The sequence below is a fragment of the Oreochromis niloticus genome, linkage group LG3 (assembly GCF_001858045.2).
Source record: "Oreochromis niloticus isolate F11D_XX linkage group LG3, O_niloticus_UMD_NMBU, whole genome shotgun sequence".
NCBI lineage: Eukaryota > Metazoa > Chordata > Actinopteri > Cichliformes > Cichlidae > Oreochromis > Oreochromis niloticus.
Window position 1 is genome coordinate 14,848,758 of NC_031967.2, and position 21,686 is coordinate 14,870,443.

At 41.5% G+C, this 21,686-nt stretch overlaps 1 long non-coding RNA gene across 1 annotated transcript; it reads left to right on the forward strand.

Moving 5' to 3' along the window:
* Window positions 1-11,491: 11,491 nt before the first annotated feature.
* Window positions 11,492-16,870, forward strand: LOC112846140 (uncharacterized). Its single transcript, XR_003218984.1, has 3 exons — window positions 11,492-11,911; window positions 13,047-13,651; window positions 15,799-16,870. It is a non-coding gene; the product is annotated as an uncharacterized LOC112846140 (long non-coding RNA).
* The last annotated feature ends 4,816 nt before the right edge of the window (window positions 16,871-21,686 follow it).

A 21,686-nucleotide genomic window follows, 5' to 3' on the forward strand; every position in this document is an offset into this window, starting at 1 on the left:
GCAGACACAGCTGTTTCATATTTTAGTGAAAAAATACAACAACTTCCACTTGTCCTGGAGGTGGTGGCCCTCGCTGTCAACTTTCCATTTTGTAGTTACACTTGCCATTTTAGAAATAGCCTGAAAAAGTGTCAAAGGTCACATGTCGATAGTGTAGCCATAAGTCTACTGCCATCTTCTGGAGGAATATAGTTTTTTTGCACGGTCAGCAGTGCTGATGGGTCGCATATTATTGATTTTATGACAGAGGCAAATTTGAACCTGCCGGCTGGACTTTGGACATGCCTGTCCTCGAGTATTTAAAAGTACAATGGCAGGCAGAGCCTTCAGTTTTCAGGTGCCTCTTCTATGGAACCAGCTTCCAGTTTGGATTTTAGAGACGGACACTGTCTCTACTTTTAAGATTAGGCTTTCCTTTTTTCTAAAGCATAGTTAGGACTGGATCAGGTGACCCTGAATCCTCCCTTAGTTACATTGCAATAGGTCCAGGCTCCTGTGCGATTTCCATGATGCACTTTATTATTTGCACTTTAGTATTTCTTCTTCACTCACTATGTGTTTACACACCTCTGCATTTAATGTTAGTTATTATTAATCTCTGGCTCTCTTCCACATGTCCTGTCCATTTGTCCTGTCTTCCTCCACTCACCTCCAACTGTTTACAGCATCCGCCAGAGTGGCCTGCTTATGCTGAAGGTTCCTGCAAGCACTTGTTTGGAAAGAACGTAAAATTGAAATTTAATCCCTAAAAATTATATTCTATTTAGTGAATTCACATTGTGTTTTCTTTCCTGCTCCAAAATTATTATTTTATCATGAAAATGCAATAATGTCTTCCATATGAAATCCAAAAAATCAGTCCAAGTGCTGCCCCTGCACTTTTTACATTACAAAAATTGACCCTAAGAGTTTAAATGCTACTGTTTTTTTGCTTAGGCAGTATACTTAGGATAGTAGAGATGGTGTATGTATTTAAGCATTATACCTGCCTATATTGCAGAGGTGGGACCAAGTCATTGTTTCGCAAGTCTCAAGTAAGTCCCAAGTCTTTATCCTCAAGTCACAAGTCAAGTCTCAAGTAAAGTCAAGCAAGTCAGAGTCAAGTCGCAAGTCAAGACAGACAACTTTCAAGTCAAGTCCCAAGTCCGAAACTTTGAATTTCAAGTCCTTTCAAGTCTTTTTTTTAACCCTCTGGGGTCCCGGGTATAATTGGCCGTTCTTGACTACTTTTGATTTTACTTCTATATTTCACTTTTAAAATATGTTTTTCTTGCCTTGTTTGGTATCATTATTTACAGCACAACCTCAAATATCTGAAATTTGAGTTATTTTTTTCATTTTGGTATACTATATTAGCACAGTTGATCTAAATTCAGACAAAAAATTCAGAATCCGAGTAGAAAAAGTTATATTTTTTTACATGTTTAACGAATCATTTTCATAACTTGAAATGCAAATAGAAATTGTACATTTCTAAAAAATTATGCACAAGTTTTGCAAACAACAAAGTTATATGGTACTATTTACCTAAAAATGCAGCCAAGGCCTCAGGCGTTTTTTATATAACCATTTAAATCTATTTACAGAACAATCAGGTGTGCTGCATCAAATAAGAAGGCACACAAATTATTTGTGCCAGTCCAAAAAATGTAGTTTGTGTTCAGTATAAGACAGAGGAGAACACCACAGGCCTAAACCCTGCAGGTCTGACAACTGGAGGTGCAACAGTCCAGTTTTCTATGTGGAGACAGCGTTTACACTGGAATCTGCCTTTGACAGCTTTTTTAGATCAAATATGAAATTCAGCAGTCTAACCGACACACAATACAAAACAATAACTACACAACAAACTAACTACAGCCTCCAAACACGCTAAACGTCACTAATGTCTCACATATGAAAACACTCTCTCTTTCTTTCGCTCGCCCGCTTTCCGTCGCGGGTGTCACTCCTAAAAACTTCCCCTTCTCCCTAAACAACCAAATGTCACATGTTGCCTTATCATTTTTTTGATTGGCTGACATGGTAAACTCTAACACCAATAGGGAAGGGGTGTTTTTTCTTTTTCTTTTTTCACTCGCAAGTGGAGAGCGTATGCTAGGCTGTCTGTAGAAAACGCCGTTTTTGTCTAGCATCCCTGTTGAGAATAACCTTTGCAAATAAACAACAGCTAATAATATAAGATCAAAGTATTTTATTTGATGTATTGACATAAATGACAGAAGAAAAAGGCCATGTATAGCAGGACAACTCAATTACACACTAAGGTGGGCCAGATTTTCTAACCAAAAAAATTTTTCCCTGGCTCAGACATGCAAAAGTTAAACACGATCATACACTAATTGCAAATTAAACACAGTGATTTTGAATTGTGATGTTCTGGTAAAATAAATATTTGTCAGTCTAAACTGGGTTAAATCTACGGGGTTAATGATGGGGAGGAGACGGAGAGAGACTGAGTACAGCTACAGAACCCACTTTCTGAAACGGACCCTGCTCACCATTCACCGACAATTCTGAGCTGACAAGTTGCATGTTATTCTTGGATGCGCTTCCAGGACCGGATTTAAAATAGCATGACAAACATATCATACCTGTTAAAGCCAAACAGTATCATCAACGTAGCCCGAAGAACATTTGCTAATAAGATGAAGTTAGCTAAGTCAGCTGTCTCATCTTAGCAAAAGAAAAAAGAAAAAAAAAAGCACCACCTACCGTTCTTTATGCAACTTCAAATGTCGGACAAAGTTGGAAGTTGTTCCATCTCCGTCTGTGATTCTCTTCTTGCATGTTTTGCATATTGCATTTCGTTTTTTGTTGACTACTTCGTAGTTTATGTACCCGAAAGAAATTACTCTTGGAAGCACTTTTGGCTCCAGCGTTTTTGTTCTTGTTTTTTTCAAATCTGGTTAATTTGATTGGCTGTGCTACAGCCCACGCTCACATACATACAGAGTGTGGTAAGAATGAATGAATGAATAAAGTGAATTAATGGTCCGCACTTTTTATATAATATGTATGTTAAATTTTAGATTTGGGTAAAATATCAAGTCTTTTCAAGTAAACAGGTTCAAGTCCAATTCAAGTCCCAAGTCACTGGTGTAAAAGTCCAAGTCAAGTCACAAGTCTTACAACCTTTTTTCAAGTCAAGTCTAAAGTCATAAAATTAATGACTGGAGTCTGACTCGAGTCCAAGTCATGTGACTCGAGTCCACACCTCTGTTCATAACAACATTTTGAGAAACAAACAAATACTATTTATTACTATTATTTTCTATGGCAACAGAAACATAAGTGTTGTAAGGTCATTGATGCCACATTCTCAGACTATTTTTCACAACAACATCTGTAAAAGACTAATAATAAAACAGGAAGCCTCTATCAGTACAGGTCTTTTGAAGATGAAAAATGCACGAGGAGTGTCCAGCACACCTACGTATTTTGAACAAGTGTGTTTTGAAGGGCAACAAAGGGGAAAATGTCATCACACCCAACTGTGATTGAGTGAAATTTTCAGTCTGTTGAAATTCTAAGCACACCAAAAGTCAGTGATACCACACAGTAATCCCTATGCACTTTGCAATCAATTAATATTGATGGACATTTTAATCTCTGACTTTTTAAAATGAATTCTGTATTATCTGCGGAACATATGACAAAAACTATTTTAAAAAAAATAAACAGCTACTTTTTCACTTTTTTAATTTGCATGGTGCAGAATTTCTCAAATTAACATGTTAATAACTTTTCAAATAAACACCTTGAGTTTGCTGACATGAAACAAAAATTTATGCATATACAAAACTAAACCTAATAAACTAATGTTGTTTACAAGATTACAGTTACAATTTGTTCGAAACACAAATGTCTTAACTCCTCTATGTTTTCTGATGTGCTATAAATATACTATTCACCATAAACTGGCCTATATGGATTTAGAGCTTTGTGACCAATGTTTTGCCACAGCAATGGTAAAACAAACAAACACAACATCCTTTTAATACTTTGACTTTCTCATTTAGCCACAATGAAATACACACACACACACACACACACCTTCTCTTATAGTATTGCTTGCACAATTAATGTGTGGTGCTTCAGCTATTAATCTTGTACAAACACAGAACAAAACACTAACAAAAACATAAATGCTGTAAAGGTCCTTGTCCTTGTCAATGCTATTTTGCTGTTTCAAAATAAATCATTACACAACAGGTTTATTAATCTGAGCTGTTTAATGTTGAACATCATTCAGTCTACAACTTTTAGCTTTATTTTCTACAGAATGTATGAAAAAAAACTATGAAGATAATTTACACTTTGTCACAGGTTTGTTGCACAGTTTTCAGAATTGAATTTTATGCCTTTTTAAGAAAGTAAAAACATGTCAACAACATATGTGAGAGATTATGAGAGACAGCCCCAAGAATGCAATGAAGCACAAAATACTCTCTCTCTTACTCAGGTTCCTGCCAGTAAATAAATATCACAATAACAGAAAGTTGATGCTCTGCGTCTGCTGAGTTCATCTCTAGTGCTGCAGCTCACCCTGCTGGATAATGCAACACCTGTCAAATGGATTTTTACAATCACACTGTTCCCTATCAGTATTTTTGTCAGTATTCTTTCATGTGTACGGGGTCTTTGGCCCAGAATCAAATATCTCAAACAGTGTTGTTAATGTTTGTTAATGACACAGAAAAAAAATCTCCACAGTATGTTTTCAAGTGAAATATTTTAGTAGTTCAAGAATGGATTTCCACTGAGTTTGACAGCTACTAAATTCTACAACTGACATACAATATAGCAGAGGTGTGGACTCGAGTCACATGACTTGGACTCGAGTCAGACTCGAGTCATTAATTTTATGACTTTAGACTTGACTTGAAAAAAGGTTGTAAGACTTGTGACTTGACTTGGACTTTTACACCAGTGACTTGGGACTTGAATTGGACTTGAACCTGTTTACTTGAAAAGACTTGATATTTTACCCAAATCTAAAATTTAACATACATATTATATAAAAAGTGCGGACCATTAATTCACTTTATTCATTCATTCATTCTTACCACACTCTGTATGTATGTGAGCGTGGGCTGTAGCACAGCCAATCAAATTAACCAGATTTGAAAAAAACAAGAACAAAAACGCTGGAGCCAAAAGTGCTTCCAAGAGTAATTTCTTTTGGGTACATAAACTACGAAGTAGTCAACAAAAAACGAAATGCAATATGCAAAACATGCAAGAAGAGAATCACAGACGGAGATGGAACAACTTCCAACTTTGTCCGACATTTGAAGTTGCATAAAGAACGGTAGGTGGTGCTTTTTTTTTTCTTTTTTCTTTTGCTAAGATGAGACAGCTGACTTAGCTAACTTCATCTTATTAGCAAATGTTCTTCGGGCTACGTTGATGATACTGTTTGGCTTTAACAGGTATGATATGTTTGTCATGCTATTTTAAATCCGGTCCTGGAAGCGCATCCAAGAATAACATGCAACTTGTCAGCTCAGAATTGTCGGTGAATGGTGAGCAGGGTCCGTTTCAGAAAGTGGGTTCTGTAGCTGTACTCAGTCTCTCTCCGTCTCCTCCCCATCATTAACCCCGTAGATTTAACCCAGTTTAGACTGACAAATATTTATTTTACCAGAACATCACAATTCAAAATCACTGTGTTTAATTTGCAATTAGTGTATGATCGTGTTTAACTTTTGCATGTCTGAGCCAGGGAAAAATTTTTTTGGTTAGAAAATCTGGCCCACCTTAGTGTGTAATTGAGTAGTCCTGCTATACATGGCCTTTTTCTTCTGTCATTTATGTCAATACATCAAATAAAATACTTTGATCTTATATTATTAGCTGTTGTTTATTTGCAAAGGTTATTCTCAACAGGGATGCTAGACAAAAACGGCGTTTTCTACAGACAGCCTAGCATACGCTCTCCACTTGCGAGTGAAAAAAGAAAAAGAAAAAACACCCCTTCCCTATTGGTGTTAGAGTTTACCATGTCAGCCAATCAAAAAAATGATAAGGCAACATGTGACATTTGGTTGTTTAGGGAGAAGGGGAAGTTTTTAGGAGTGACACCCGCGACGGAAAGCGGGCGAGCGAAAGAAAGAGAGAGAGTTTTCATATGTGAGACATTAGTGACGTTTAGTGTGTTTGGAGGCTGTAGTTAGTTTGTTGTGTAGTTATTGTTTTGTATTGTGTGTCGGTTAGACTGCTGAATTTCATATTTGATCTAAAAAAGCTGTCAAAGGCAGATTCCAGTGTAAACGCTGTCTCCACATAGAAAACTGGACTGTTGCACCTCCAGTTGTCAGACCTGCAGGGTTTAGGCCTGTGGTGTTCTCCTCTGTCTTATACTGAACACAAACTACATTTTTTGGACTGGCACAAATAATTTGTGTGCCTTCTTATTTGATGCAGCACACCTGATTGTTCTGTAAATAGATTTAAATGGTTATATAAAAAACGCCTGAGGCCTTGGCTGCATTTTTAGGTAAATAGTACCATATAACTTTGTTGTTTGCAAAACTTGTGCATAATTTTTTAGAAATGTACAATTTCTATTTGCATTTCAAGTTATGAAAATGATTCGTTAAACATGTAAAAAAATATAACTTTTTCTACTCGGATTCTGAATTTTTTGTCTGAATTTAGATCAACTGTGCTAATATAGTATACCAAAATGAAAAAAATAACTCAAATTTCAGATATTTGAGGTTGTGCTGTAAATAATGATACCAAACAAGGCAAGAAAAACATATTTTAAAAGTGAAATATAGAAGTAAAATCAAAAGTAGTCAAGAACGGCCAATTATACCCGGGACCCCAGAGGGTTAAAAAAAAGACTTGAAAGGACTTGAAATTCAAAGTTTCGGACTTGGGACTTGACTTGAAAGTTGTCTGTCTTGACTTGCGACTTGACTCTGACTTGCTTGACTTTACTTGAGACTTGACTTGTGACTTGAGGATAAAGACTTGGGACTTACTTGAGACTTGCGAAACAATGACTTGGTCCCACCTCTGGTTATGAATGTTTAGAATTTGTTTCTCAAATGATATTTTCAATAATTTTTCACTCATATTTTTAATATTTCACAAGAATTCTTTTTCATATGTCAAAAAGTTTCTCCATTCCAGCAGTAGAGTGGATTTAGTTAAAGTGTACATGTAGCAATATTTCTAATTAACACATTTCTTTGTAGGAAATTTTATTATATGTCAGCTGTCCCTAAATAACATGCTAAAAGGTGAGCAATTGATCTGAGTGAATTAGAAATGGTGTGAAAACAATGTGGTAGATGCCATTCAACTTCATGATTGTTCACTGGTATGAAGCTGTTTCACAAGAAAGAACCGCACCTTGTTATAAACAATAATGAAAGTGACGCACACGTATCTGCTCGATTCTAAAAATAAATGCAAAAACAGCTTCTTACATGGCATACTAGATCTCAAACATCATTCATGAATCAATAGTACCTGTTAATAAAGGATGATTTGTTTTATCCAAGAAAAAGGCCTTTCTTTATGTTTATGTTCAAGTGTTTATGCTATTCAATCATTCCTGAACCTTATTGTTAGGTAGTTTATGCAAGCTTTGATTGGTGATACCATAATTTGTCCATTCCTTGGCTAATTCAAACCCACATAATGAGGTTCAGTAACTCAGTCTGCAACAGTGGAACAGATGTTATGAAATACTGAAGCCACCAATCAAGAACTAAATTATTCCCAGCAGGTCTGGCAAACTGACTCAGCTGCAATCCTTTCAGATCAACTGATCTCACTGTTGGCCGACATCAGTTCAAATGTTTTCGATCCCATTGCAACAGGTATATAAATTCAAGTACCTAGCCATCTAGTGTGCCTATAAAAAATATTTTTGAAAGAATACAATACAGTTTTATTTATATAACACATGTATAATGGGTAATTCTAAAGAGCTCATTCAATTTGAGTATGATACAGTAATACGGTGCCACCTTTGCAACATGTCAGTTTGTCAAATTTCTTCCTTCCTAGATTTTACACGATCAACTGTAAGTGGTGTTATGACCAGTGTTGGGTAAGTTACTTTAAATTAGTAACTTAGTTACATTACTAGTTACTTCTATCAAAAGTAACTCAGTTACTTCAAGTTACTCGTTACTTTCAGAGTAACTAGTTACTAGGGAAAGTAACTTTGGTTTTACTCAGAATTCTCTTGTTAATGTGTTGCTTCCCTAACTGGATACCCAGCCAGACTGCCAGTCTTCTAGGTTGCTTACCTGCCACAAGTGCACTGTGCCACCTACCAATAGAAAGGAAAAAATAATGTACACATTTCCACGAGAGAAATCCCACGCCTGGACCGTCGTTGACCGCCCCATGATTCTAGCCTGCTTTTTACATCCAACACAAAAACTGCAGTCGTTGTGCTTTCGATTGTACTCAGAACTTGGAAATTCTGCCTTCTGAGTAGGAAGATGTAGGTAACACCAGACTGCAGATGAGCTGCATACAGAGCTGGACTGGGACAAAAAAAATCGTCCCAGGCATTTTGACTAGAGACCGGCCCACCATTATAGGAAAAATCATAAAGCCTTTGAATGAAAATAAACACTGTTGTGACAGTGATGTACACTGTTCTGATGGTATATATGTATCAATCTATCAATCGTTTGTTGTAAGACTCAGATAATTATTTTTTTAAAAGCGAGACATTTTAAATGAGAATAATAAAGAAAAGTATTTCTTTGTGCCCCCCTTTCCCTGTTAATGCCCTACCTGCCCCCCTGGCAACACTTTGCTAGACCCGCCCCTGCACAGTTACCAGCTGTCAGCTACATAGAAAAGGATCCTGGTGTTATTTGTCCCTCAGAAACAGTTCATAACTTCCCTTCAACTCATTCATGTCACCTAAAAGGTAAACCTGTTTCTCCATCACCTGTTCAGCTCTGATGATTCAGTAAGGACATCTCCTGGTTTCATCTTCATGTTTCCCTCTCACCACATATCCAAACCGATATCATGACCAGCAGCTTTACAGCTGTGGCTCCAGCAAACATCAGCTGATACTAGAAATTATTATTAAATAAATTCTAACAACAGCTGATCAAGCTTAAACGTGCTGCTGTTGTTTAGCGCGACATCCGCTGGTTTCCTCTTTCTGGCACAAAGTGGGCGATAAACAAGAGGGAGAGGAGAGAATGAGAGGAGAAGAGGCAGCTGTGCAGCTTCAGCTTTGTGTCTTTTTCATTGTAGCTGAAGTCCGGGACAAACTGTTCCTTTTCACCTCAACACGAAACGCGTAATATTTTCTCTGAAAACGAGACGATTCTGTTTTTTAGGGGACGGTTGGCAACTCTAATAATTAACCTTATGAACAAAATAAAGTTCAACATCAGTAACATAGCACCCACCCAGCTGTATAGAAACTCCGTCATGCTAGCTAGCACGCAGTACGAAAATGTCAGCATACCGAAAATAAACTCCACCTAAACTTGGTTTATATCTGACTCCGATAGACTGCAGGTCATAACTTCTTACCTGAAGTTCAGTTCATCTGACACTCGGACCGGCGGCCGCTTCGGGTCTCTCCTCTTGCCTCCCTTTTCCTTCATCCACCTGCTGGCCTCCACCACTTGCTAATGTTACTGAATCTGTGGAAGCTCCGCGATAGCCACCACACGAAGTAACGAATAACGAGCCTATCTAAATCCCAGTAACGAGTAACGCGTTCCTGGTTTTGGCATAATAACTAGTTACCGTGCTCGTTACCACAATAATAACGTAGTTACTGTAACGCGTTACTTAATAACGCGTTAGTCCCAACACTGGTTATGACAAAGTGGAAGTGTTTAAGAATCACAGCAATTCAGCTACAAAGTGAAAGAGAGTGGCTGTCTAGTGCTGAGGCATAGTGCCTGAAGATCACAAATGCTCTGCTAACTCAATAACCACATTTCCAAACCGCCTGTTGCGTAAACATTAACGCAAAAAATGCACCATGGCAAATATTTCCATTCCCAAGCTGTTCCTGTATCATCATGTATTTGAGCGTGCAAGAATTTTTTCAGTTCAGATTAATGGCTGTTAACAATGACTTACTCATTAATACAAAATCCTAACTTTGATAACTCTGGGGTACTTATAGCCTTTTGAAATTATATATAGTGTTTATAGTGCATGTTTGAACTAGTTAGACCACCAGATATGATGATCAAGGTAGCAAGGCATTTGAAAAAAAAAGGAAGACATGATATTTGGTATTTATTTTAGTGTACAAAATACTGCAGATTTTTTTTTTTTTCTTTGAATCTGGATAGCTGCCAGATATGCATGGTGTACATGGTGTATATTATGTATATTTGTGTATATTTATATCACGGCCCAGTACAAAACAACTGACTGACCGGTACCAGTCCGTGGCCCAGGGGTTGGGGACTGCTGCTTTAGATGACAGCAGCTCGAAGCTGTCTCCCAACACTGATGAAACAAGAGAAAGTAGCTAATACATTTTATGAAATACACAAATTAATGAGGTGTCTTTCAACATATGTTAAATGAATGATGTATGGAATGAAAAATATTTTTTGGCAACTTCAGATTTCTGTTTTATATTATATGAGTTGGCAATTTTTTCTTTTTTTATCAAAAAGAAGCATAGATGAACAATGTTGTATTAACTGTTAGTGTATTGTATTGATGTGTCACGGTTTGCGGGTGCAAGCCGTGTGGGAATTAATTAGGACCAGGCAGCGGCAGCTCAAGTGCAGGTGAGAATTTATTAACAGTGATACAAATAAACAGAAATGGCGGATGACACTAACAGGTAAACCTAAACTGGGAAAACTAACAAAGCAAACCAGAAACGAAGATGCAGGGAGGTCCGAGGAAACACACATGGAGAGACGCAGGGAGACCGAAGGGAAACAACACAGACAAACCAGCAACTAACAGAGGCAGACACGAGGTTTAAATACACAGAAGGATAACGAGGGAATGAGACACAAAAGGAGGGCACAGCTGGGAGTAATCTGACCTGATGAGACAGGGGAAAAGTAAACTGAACACACTGAGATAAGACAGAGACTTTTAAAGTAAAACAGGAAACACATACACGTAATGACACAGACTCAAAACGCAGACTAAACACAGGGATACACGGGTAGAAACGAATGAACACTAACCGAGGAAGAACAGAACCAAAAATTACAATAATAGAAAACACAAAACGCTGGGTCAAAAGGACCCAGGATCATGACATGATGACATGTTTGAGGTACAGATGAACTCATCAGAGATTCATATGGATGTTGTTTAAATGTGGACTTGATATTGAAATATTTGTTAAACTGAAAAAATCATACATACAATATCTCACAAAAGTGAGTACACCCGTCAATTTTTTGTAAATATTTTGTTATATCTTTTCATAGGACAACATTGAAAATATGACACTTTGATATAATGTAAAGTAGTCAGTGTAGAGATTGTATAACTGTGTAAATTTGCTGTCACCTCTAAATAACTCAACACACAGCCATTATTGCCTAAACCGCTGGCAACAAAAGTGAGTACACCCCTAAGTGAAAATGTCCAAATTGTGCCCAATTAGCCATTTCCCTCCCTGGTGTCATGTGACATGTTAGTTTTACAAGCTCTTAGGTGCAAATGGGGAACAGATGTGTTGAATTTGGTATTATTGCTCTCACACTCTCTCATACTGGTCACTGGAAGTTTAACATGGCACATCATAGCAAAGAATTCTCTGAGGATCTGAAAAACAGAATTGTAACTCTACATAAAGAAGAATATTGACAACACCCTGAATGTGAGCTACAACATGGTGGCCAAGGCCATACAGCACTTTAACAGGACAGGTTCCACTCAGAACAAACCTTATGGCTGACCAAAGAAGGTTAGTGCATGTGCTCAGTGTCATATCCAGAGGCTGTCTTTTCTAAATAGATGTATGAATGCTGTCAGCATTTCTGCAGAGGTTGAAGGCATAGAGCAGGGGTGGGCAATCTCAGTCCACGAGGGCCGGTGTCCCTGCAGGTTTTAGATGTGTCCTCAAACCAACACAGCTGATTTAAATGGCTAAATTAGCTCCTCAACATGTCCTGAAGTTCTCCAGAGGCCTGGTAATGAACTAATCATGTGAGTCAGGTGTGCTGACCCAAGGTGAGATCTAAAACCTGCAGGGACACCGGCCCTCATGGACTGAGATTGCCCACCCCTGGCATAGAGGGTCAGCCTGTCAGTGCTCAGACTATACGCCGCACACTGCATCACATGGCTGTTGTCTCAGAAGTAGGCCTCTTCGAAAGACAATGCGCAAGAAAGCCCGCAAACAGTTTGCTGAAGACAAGCAGACTAAGGACATGGATTCCGAGTGATCTGATGAGATGGTGTCGGGAACCAGTGCCTTGCTAAATAAACTGAGGATTAAGGTACTTGACTGGCCAAGCATGTCTCCAGACTTAAACCCTATTGAGCATCTGTAGGGCATCCTCAGAGGGAAGGTGGAAGAGCAAAAGGTCTCTAACATCCACCAGGTCCATGATGTCATCATGGAGGAGTGGAAGAGGATTCCAGTGGCACCATCTGAAGCTCTAGTGAACTCCAAGCCCAACAGAGTTAAGAGGGTGTTGGAAAATAATGGTGGCCACATAAAATATATACACATTTTGGGGACAGTTTGGACATTTTCACTTAGGGGTGTACTCACTTTTGTTTCCAGCAGTTTAGACACTAATGGCTGTATGTTGAATTATTTTGAGGTGACAGCAAATTTACACTGTTATACAACCTCTACACTGACTGCTTTACATTGTATCAAAGTGTCATATCTTCAATGTTGTCCCATGAAAAGAAAGAATAACATATTTACAAAAATGTGAGGGGTGTACTCACTTTTTTGAGATACTGTACACGCTACATGCCTTTAATGTTATTTAAATGCCAAAGCAAAAATGCAATAACATTGAGACAAATAATGACTACCAGAGCAGTTTCTAAATCAAAAACATCTGCTCTCTTAACTATCACAGCAGCTACAGCAACCACAGCAGCATCACAAACAACGACAACAGTCACAAAAAACAACTACTACTGCAGCTCCTGCAACAACCACGACAACCACACTGGCCATTACAGTGGCACCAACAACCAGGATAGCAGCACCAACAACCACATCAACCACCACTGCAGCACCAACATCGACCGCAGTCCCACTAACAATCATCACAACCACACTGACCAAGACATCAGTGCCAAATACCACTACTGTCGCATCAACCACCAGACCTCCAGGGCCAACAACAACTAAGGCCAGACCAACAAATACAACAGCAGCATTAACAACTACGGCCCCAACAACAACCACAACAGCAGCAGCAACGACCACAACCGCACCAACAACCACCACCTCTGCACCTACAACAACCACAGCATCTCCAGTGACATCCACCGCAGTACCATTAGCCACCACAGCCCCACCAATAACCACCAATGAAGCACCAACAGCCTCGACAGTTTTACCAAAAACCATGAGAGCAGCATCAACCACAAACCAACAACCACCACTGCAGTGCCAACAACCACCACAACAGCAATACCAACAATGACAGCAGTGACTTCATCATTAAAGAAACAGGTGATTCTCTACTTTTGCAAAGAATATGTAAGGTTTGTGAGATTTTTAAGCATTTACTGGGGTTACAGGCAAGGCTGTGCACCTACTTTGTGGGAAAAAAGACTGTGTCTAAGGAATACAATTTGAATTGCCAATAAATGACTAAATACTCAGAGAAGTACAGAATTTAACTGATTAACAGCAGAAACAAGTCTAGTGAAATGGTAAATGGCCTGTATTTGTATAGTGCTTTACTAGTCCCTAAGGACCCCAAAGCGCTTTACACATCCAGTCATCCACCCATTCACGCACACATTCACACACTGGTGATGGCAAGCTACATGTAGCCACAGCCACCCTGGGGCGCACTGACAGAGGCGAGGCTGCCGAACACTGGCGCCACCGGGCCCTCTGACCACCACCAGTAGGCAACGGGTGAAGTGTCTTGCCCAAGGACACAACGACCGAGACTGTCCAAGCTGGGGCTCAAACCGGCAACCTTCCGATTACAAGGCGAACTCCCAACTTTTGAGCCACGATCGCCCCGCAGTGGGATATTTGCTTGCAACATTATAAAAGTTTTGAACTTTTTAAAACTTTAAAGCTTTTTACCAAGCTTTAGACATCCAGGAATTAATGTATCCAGCTAAGGAGCTTGGAAAGAAAAGTGTCTGGACTTCTTTAGGTTTTTTGAAGACATTTCACCTCTCATCCGAGAAGCTTCTTCAGTTCTAAGAGCAATTGGTGGAGATTCACAGATTTAAGCCCTATGGGAGTGTCAAGAGGGTCATGTACCCCCTATTGATCCTCTACCTAATCACACGAGCCAAAGTGAGTGGGTGTTAATGTGTCTGTGTCTATCCACTGTGAACGACCACCCCCAGGCCACAGAGCACAGTGTGGCCCACTCAACCTCACCACAGAGGAACACTACACCCACCCCAACATTCAGTCAACTCTCAGGCTACATAAGACAACAGACACATGGGTTGAGTTGATCCTCTGTTATGGTCCCCTAAAAAGATCCAGGTGATGAGGGAAAGTAACAAAGGAGTCCAAGTCGAAAAAAGGAGACAGGAAGGCAAAATTGTTAAATGAAAGAGATTTATTAACATTTCTATTAATAACTGAACTAAAATAGACGGTCAAGCCACTATCACCATTTAAAAAAATAAACCAAAAGTCAGGCGTCAGTCAGTCAGAAAAGTAAGTGAAAAAGGATTAGTCACCAAGCACACTCCTCTCCACTGAGGAGGAGCAATCAATCACCAAACACACACACAGCTCACGAGCTGCAAACCAATAAGGATCTCTGGAACTAGAACGCACCTTTCTCTGGCCTTAAGTAGTTCTAATTGGTGATTGGAGTCAGCTATACAAAAATGTGACACCTAAGGCAGGATATGGCAGGACACACACACACACAAGGGTAACTTCAGGGGAGGAGCTAGGGTCGTAACAACCTCCACCTCTGCTCGATCACCCCACTTGAAGAGTCAAGTAAAGCACCCCTCTGACAGCTAAACCCATCTGTTCTCTGATTGGAATTATAAATTTATGATTGATATGACATTGACCAATCAGCTGAAAGGAAGAAAAATTGGGTCAAAATTCGTACTTGCAAGTTGAAACTCACACACAGCTAGGGAAATTAAGCACAGAGTTTTACAAATAGTTTTTTGCGTTTTATCTGTAACCAGATCTTAACAAATAAAATTTGTAACTTTAAATATTTTTTACAAACACATCTTTTTTTACACACACACACACACACACACACACACACACACACACACACACACACCAAGTCTCATCTATAGATGCACAAACATAAAATTTTCTGATATTTTGATTTACAAGGTTACAAAACTCAGTTCACAACTACACATTTGATTTACAAGTACAGTGGATACTTCTTATAAGTCCCAAGAGCTATACAATTCAAAAATATATATTGTTGATATCACGCAGTGGAAATTTGTGTTTTTATGTTTTATCAATCTGTGTATTGGTACATAGTGTTGATTATATTTGCATGATTTTATTGTGATATTTATATTACATGTTTGTTTATTGATATTTATATTGCATGGTTTTATCCTCATATTTATATTGTGTATTTTAGTATTGTTGCACAATATTCTTCTAATCCACTGTGGACTAAGCAGACAATTGTAGGCACCTGTGAGGTGGAGGCGTTCCCCAGACTGACCTGTTAAAGGGGATAGTGAGCGCAGAGACAAGAGGAGAGACGCACGAAGGGTGAGCTGGAGAAAAAGAAATGCGTGTAAGCCCGCACATGTGTTGGAGGACCTGCTGCCTGACTGTGGGGTGCCACTAGTCGTTCGACGATCCAGTCCCAACGGCAGTAACAGCAACAGTGGATGGCGATGGCCGCAATTCACAGCAGGGCAGGGGTGCCCCTCTGCCTGCATCTGGCGGTGCTACGAGGAAGGCCGTGTTCAGGTGTGGAGTGGGGCGGGACTGTGCGGTGACGCGCTGTCAGGAGGAGACAGGTCTGCGACAGGAGCCCCCTCCTTGTTCTTCTGGCCGGCGTGGTTTCCATTCCGGAAGAGAAATTCCTCTCCTGTTTCAGATAAGGAACATCTGCCCGCGTGTGGCTGAACTCCACCTCTGCTCGAGGCAAGGAAAATGGCAAGGAAAAAAATGTTCGTGTCTTGTTGTCAGCTTTCAATTAAGAAAACATGTACCAGACACATTCCTTAAGTTCCACTCACAAGTATCTTAAAACAATATGAAACACTGGTTTTTGCTTCACATTGTAAAATACTGGCAATGTCCCACCTTTAACTGTCATTACTGCACAACAAGACAACAAATGCTCTGACCTGAGCTCTTATCTTTATATTACAATTTTAGGTATTTTCCTCCTCTAACTGTCAGGGTCCTGGGTCCCCTGACCCAGCATGTTTAATTCTTTATGATTTTTGTAGTATTGTTCTTGTGAGTTGTATCGTTTCTAGTTTCGATCCCTTGCCCTTCGTTTTTCTCTGTGTCCCCTCTGTTCTGTGTAGTCTGTCTGCATGTTGAGTTTCCCTCTGTGTCTTTCGGTTCTTAGAGTCCTCTGTCTTATGGTTTATGTCTCTGTGTTTCTTAGTTGCTGTCTCCACTGTGCCAAGTTCGTGTCTCTGTGTCATACTTCCTGTTTTACTTTGAAAGTCCGTGTCTTATGTGAATGTGTCCTGCTTTGCTTCCTTGTCTCGTCAGTCCTGATTTCTCCCAGCTGTGCTCTCCTTCTGTGTCTCATTCTACTCGTTACTTCCCAGTGTATTTAAACCCTGTGTTTCTCTGAGTCAGTGTCGTATCGTCCCTCATGCTGTGTGTGATTCTTCCCGTGTCTCCTGGTATGCATTATGATTAGTTTTTCCCAGTTTAGTTTTGCATTGCTTGTGTTCTGTTCTCCAGCAATAAAGCTGTGCTTTTGAGTTCAAGTTCTGTCCCCGTGAGTTTGTGTTTGGGTCCAATCCCTGCCTGCCACACAGCGAAACATGACAGAATGACACGACCACAAAATGGACCCAGCGGACTCAGGTGTTGCCACGATGGAGGAAATGCTAAAGCAGTTGAAGGATTTCTGCCGAAGCGTAATCCACACTGCAAACAATCCCAAGAGACTTATTAAGGTAGTGTTTTTTGATCACTTATTGTCATCTACAACATGGACCGTCAGTTTTATGGACCTAAAAAGGTTAAAGCTAATAATCACGGGTCTGAGAGCGAGACCCTGCTTCGAACTGTTTGATATGGGCAGTCCAGGGAAGGAAGACTCAGCCGCCCTCCTGGAGGCCCTCGCCTCTTGGTATTCGCGGCACCAGCGACCTTTTCCATCGTTATTTGTTGCCAAATCACTCGATCCACCTTTAAAGACGAAACTGCACCCTCGCCATCCTCAACCCATCACACCTCCACCTTCGTCTGTGGTATTAGTATTAGCTGCCCAGCCTCCAGAAGCTCTCTTAGCTGCCCAGCCTCCAGAAGCTCTCTTAGCTGCCCAGCCTCCAGAAGCTCCCGTGTCCCCGCTAGCTGCGTCTCCCGTGTCCCCGCTAGCACAGTCATTTACTCCGCCACTAGCTCCATTTTCACCTCAGCTATCACTCCAGCCATTAACTCAGTCTGCTATTCAGCCTCCTACATTGCCATTAGCCCAGTCCGCTAATCAGTGCTCTGTTCAACCTTTGGTTCGGCCACTTGTTCAGTCCATCGCTCATATGCCTATTCAGTTCCGAGCTCTGTCTCCTGCGTCGCCACCAGTTCAGTTCCCCGTAGCACTTCAGCCTCCCTCAGTTCGGTCTGCCACTCAGTTGCCCACCTGCTTCTCTTCCATCACAATCATCACTACACTCAGCCATCCAGGCTACCACTCAGTCAGTCATTCACTCTATAGCCCTGCCATTAATGCACTCTGTAGCTGAGCCATTAGCCGCCCGGCCCGCAGCCAATTCAGCCACCCTTCCACCCGTTACACCTCAACTACAACCGTCACTGCAGTCCCCGGTTCGGTTTCCTGCAGCTCAGCTGTCCCCAGTGCCGTCTCCAGTGTCCCCAGTGCCGTCTCCCTTAGCACAGTCATCCACTCAACCACCAGCTCCTCTTTCCCTCTAACCGTCACAACTACCTCTAGTTCAGTCTCCCGTGCAGTCATCTACTTCACCACCATTAGTAGCTCAGCTCGCACCTGAACCATTAGCCCAGCCCCCTGTAGCAGTTCAGTCTTCTGGTCAGCTTAACATTCAGCCAGGGGTCCCAATACCCTCTGGCTCTACATCAGCTCCTGCTGGAAGCTCGGATGAGTCCATCCAGCACTCCACGGCTCCCACGCCGCCACCTGCCGTCTCCGCGGGAGGGTCCGAGGGGCCCGTCCAGCCAGCCTCCTGTCTCCGCGGGAGGGTCCGAGGGGCCCGTCCAGCCAGCCTCCTGTCTCCGCTGGAGGGTCCGAGGGCCCGTCCAGCCACCCTCAGCCTCCACGCCTGCAGCTGCCTCCGAGCCTTCGGCCTCCACGCCTGGTCCAGCCTCTGCTTCGGCTTCGCCGCCGCCTCCGAGCCTTCGGCCTCCACGCCTGGTCCAGCCTCTGCTTCGGCTTCGCCGCCCACGCCTGGTCCAGCCTCTGCTTCGGCTTCGCCGCCCACGCCTGGTCCTGTGGCTGCCACGCCACCGTCTGGTCCAGCCTCTACTTCGGCTTCAACGTCGCCTGGTCCTGTGGCTGCCACGCCACCGTCTGGTCCAGCTCCATCACCCGTGGCTGCCACGCCCCCGTCTGGTCCTGCTTCGTCTAGTCCTACGCCCACCAAGCCTCGACCAGTACGCCCAACGCTTGAGACCCGCTGCCGTCTTCCACGCGGCCGGCCTCCGGACCCGTTCTGCTGCCACTTCTCACGTGGCCGGCCCCCTGAACTGACCTGTGTTTGGACTGCTTTCTTGGGCTCCGGTGTTTCCTGTGCCCTGCTTTTGTTTTCTGTTCCGAGCCCTCCGTCCTGGGCCCCCACCGCCCACCCTGGGTTGTTTTCTGTTTGGTTTTGTTTTCTGTGTTTGAGCTGTCTGGTGCCAGCCCTGGAGGGGGGGGTGCTGTCAGGGTCCTGGGTCCCCTGACCCAGCATGTTTAATTCTTTATGATTTTCGTAGTATTGTTCTTGTGAGTTGTATCGTTTCTAGTTTCGATCCCTTGCCCTTCGTGTTTCTCTGTGTAGTCTGTCTGCATGTTGAGTTTCCCTCTGTGTCTTTCGGTTCTTAGAGTCCTCTGTCTTATGGTTTGTCTCTGTTTCTTAGTTGCTGTCTCCACTGTGCCAAGTTCGTGTCTCTGTGTCATACTTCCTGTTTTACTTTGAAGGTCCGTGTCTTATGTGAATGTGTCCTGCTTTGCTTCCTTGTCTCGTCAGTCCTGATTTCTCCCAGCTGTGCTCTCCTTCTGTGTCTCATTCTACTCGTTACTTCCCAGTGTATTTAAACCCTGTGTTTCTCTGAGTCAGTGTCGCGTCGTCCCTCATGCTGTGTGTGATTCTCCCCGTGTCTCCTGGTATGCATTATGATTAGTTTTTCCCAGTTTAGTTTTGCATTGCTTGTGTTCTGTTCTCCAGCAATAAAGCTGTGCTTTTGAGTTCAAGTTCTGTCGCCGTGAGTTTGCGTTTGGGTCCAATCCCTGCCTGCCACACAGCGAAACATGACACTAACATTGCTGTCTACTAATATGCAGCTATTGTGGTTTCCTGGCATTAATAAATAAATAGATAAACAAACAAAAAGAAACATGAACATAAAAGAGAATGCTTTAAATATTGTTTGAAATCATACTAAATGTCTTCATAAATATTTACAAAAAAATCACAGCTTTGAAGGTTTTATAAAAGTGATAAATATTTGTAAAAATTGAGTCATATAAAGAGTAAATGCCTCAATTACACACACTTTATATTGTAAGGTAGACCCTACAATAATACATGCAGAATAAAACCCCAACAATCATATGGCCCCCTATGAGCAAGCACAGTGGGAAGGAAAAACTGACTTTTACTGCAAGAAACCTCCGGCAGAACCAGGCTCAGGGAGGGGCAGCCATCTGTTGCGATTGGTTGGGGTGAGAGAAGGAAAACAGGATAAAAGACATGCTGTGGAAGAGAGTCAGAGAATAATAGAACAGAATAGAATAGCCTTTATTGTCATTGTACAGGGTACAACGAAATTGGAGTGCCAAGTGTGTGACAAACAAGTAACAAGTGTGATTCAATGCAGAGAGTTCTATTAACCAGTGTTGGGACTAACGCGTTATTAAGTAACGCGTTACAGTAACTATGTTATTATTGTGGTAACGAGCACGGTAACTAGTTATTATGCCAAAACCAGGAACGCGTTACTCGTTACTGGAATTTAGATAGGCTCGTTACTCGTTACTTCGTGTGGTGGCTATCGGAGCTTCCACAGATTCAGTAACATTAGCAAGTGGTGGAGGCCAGCAGGTGGATGACGGAAAAGGGAGGCAAGAGGAGAGACCCGAAGCGGCCGCCGGTCCGCGTGTCAGGTGAACTGAACTTCAGGTAAGAAGTTATGACCTGCAGTCTATCTGGGTCAGATATAAACCAAGTTTAGTTGGAGTTTATTTTCGTTATGATGACTTTTTCGTACTGCGTGCTAGCTAGCATGACGGAGTTTCTATACAGCTGGGTGGGTGCTATGTTACTGATGTTGAACTTTATTTTGTTCATACGGTTAATTATTAGAGTTGCCAACCGTCCCCTAAAAAACAGAATCGTCTGGTATTCAGAGAAAATATTACGCGTTTCGTACTGAGGTGAAAAGGAACACAGTTTGTCCCGGACTTCAGCTACAATGAAAAAGACACAAAGCTGAAGCTGCACAGCTGCCTCTTCTTCTCTCATTCTCTCCTCTCCCGTTTCTACTTCAATCATGAAACTGATCAATGATCAGCTGATCGGCTTTTCTCTCTTGTTTATTTATCGCCCACTTTGCGCCAGAAAGAGGAAACCAGCGGATGTCGCGTTAAACAACAGCAGCAAGTTTAAGCTTGATCAACTGTTGTTAGAATTTATTTAATATTAATTTCTAGTATCAGCTGATGTTTGCTGGAGCCACAGCTGTAAAGCTGCTGGTCATGATGTCGGTTTGGTTATCTGGTGAGAGGGAAACATGCAGATGAAACCAGGAGATGTCCTTACTGGATCATCAGAGCTGAACAGCTGATGGAGAAACAGGTTTACCTTTTAGGTGACATGAATGAGTTGAAGGGAAGTTATGAACTGTTTCTGAGAGACAAATAACACCAGGATCCTTTTTTACGTAGATGACAGCTGGTAACTGTGCAGGGGCGGGTCTAGCAAAGTGTTGCCAGGGGGCCAGGTAGAGCATTAACAGGGAAAGGGGGGCACAAGGAAATACTTTTCTTTATTATTCTCATTTAAAATATCTCGCTTTTAAAAAAATAATTATCTGAGTCTTACAACAAACAATTGATAGATTGATACATATATACCATCAGAACAGTGTACATCACTGTCACAACAGTGTTTATTTTCATTCAAAGGCTTTA